This window comes from Eumetopias jubatus, unplaced genomic scaffold (genome assembly GCF_037043125.1).
Source record: "Eumetopias jubatus isolate StellerSeaLion01/CBP00866 unplaced genomic scaffold, mEumJub1_p1.0 scaffold_16, whole genome shotgun sequence".
NCBI classification, from domain to species: domain Eukaryota; kingdom Metazoa; phylum Chordata; class Mammalia; order Carnivora; family Otariidae; genus Eumetopias; species Eumetopias jubatus.
In genome coordinates, this window is record NW_028274822.1 from 3817199 (window position 1) to 3819174 (window position 1976).

Sequence of the window (1976 nt, forward strand, 5' to 3'; positions counted from 1 at the left end):
AAAACAAGACGGAAGGTAAGGAGCTCAGGTAAGCACGGACTCAAACTGCCGAGAATATCTAAGTGCAGAAGACCCAGAAAGTTATAGAGCTGAACTCAAGGGGTCTGAAAGAAGGTGTCAACCTGGGCAACTAAAGGATGCATGTGTCTGGAACGTAAACTGAGCATCACCAAAAAACAGTCCAGAACTTGACTGAATGTTCTCTGAATCATCCAGATCATGGGGCCGACTGAAGTCCCTCTGAGCCACCTCAGCAAAAGGAAGCAGTAAGTCTTCCGGGGTGGAGATCACCCTGCCACCTGCTGGCTCCACCCTCTCACTCAAGGGGAAGACACAGGCTCTCTCTGCCTCACCCCTACTGCAGCTAAAGAAGAGGTCAGGGCAAAATAGAACAATTAGGTTTCAGGGTGACGTCTTAACTAGAGGAAAGAACCTAGCTCCTGGTCCTCTGAGGAATACCTATTCTTTAAGAGGCTTCAGGCTTCAGACCCCAGCCCCCGGGAGGCAGGCAGGAATCCCATGGGGCTCCGGGTAAAGGGAGGTTTAGGGGTTTCCACTTGCTACTAGAAGGGCCACCGATGTCTTCTCCTGGACCACACACATTCCAGTCTAGTTCATATGATGGTGAGCCCAGTGAAGTCCTGATCAGAACCCTACAGTGATAAACACTGTTCACTACCCAAGTAACGCCTCAGCACATCTCCCTCGGCAGGTGAGTAGGGGAAGGACATGGCAGTGCTGGATTCCAACCACATATCTGACTCTACCTTGAACAACAAATCCACACTTTCCACAACTTATCTCCTTACCCAGACCCCTTTCTCTCTCCCCAGCTCGGATTTTACCAAAGCTCACATTTCGATTTGAGCTGAAGTTTAGTGGTACTGGAGGAGGGTGTCCTTGGAGCTGTGACACCCCATGCCATTGAACCCCATGAGACAGCTAACATCGTACATTTCCAACTCAAGTGTGTGATTAGTCTCACCAACCTACCAGTGCATGTGCCTGTTTGCCACCACATCTCACTTGATACTTTTGTGGACAAGACAGCGAACAGCTGTAAGGTAGCCCTATAACTGATTGAGCAAGTCCAATGACAAAAGTGACAATATCGACAGGTTATTTGGTGCCTTCAATGTGCTGAGCACAGAGTGAGGCACATTCCGTGTGTTGGCATAATTCTGATGATAAAGAAACAGAGATTTGTGAATTAGTCTGAAATTCAGCCTCTAAATCCCATGCTCTCTCCACAAGAGCATGATGCCAAAAACGTCCTGAGTAGAGACGGATCAGTGTCCAGCAGGGCCAGCCATGCAGAGCCTGGAACAAGCTCATTATGCTCCTTTCCACATTTTTGTGCAAAACTTAGGTGAGGGTATTGGGTGTCCTGCTCATCCCAGGTACAAATGACACCAAGCCGGGAACAATTGCCAGCATTTCCAAATAAAGCAAACCTATTCCAAGTGCAAAGCCGAGAACTTGGGTCCAAAATCGCAAGGACACAGTATAAATGCTCCAGATGTGGTCCCTCCGCAGCACACGTGCACAGGAATGAAATGCTTTTACTGAGATCACAACGTGCATCAACAGCGTGCTATGGCTGCCAACAAGCTAATTTGAACAGAGGGATGGTCATCTCTTGCCATCTCTTCCCATCCTGTTAGGATCATGTGGAACTCCAGGTTGGCACTGACATGGGAGAAAGCCAGAACCCACTGCCCACTGCGATTCAAAATATTGCCGCCTTTCCAAAACCCATCTCAGAGCAGCAAGAAGCACAGGCAGAGGGTTTTACCATCGCATAAAGGAGTCACAGGCCCAGCAGCGTTTAAGGAGCAAGACAGACTTTTTCTCTTTAGCAGCACAGCCATCAAATATCAAGCTTGAAACTGCATTTGTGTGATAAGCCTTGATAGAAGGTGGCATGGCACAGTGTGAAATGATCTGATAGCACGCAAAATTGTTGTTAGGAGGTG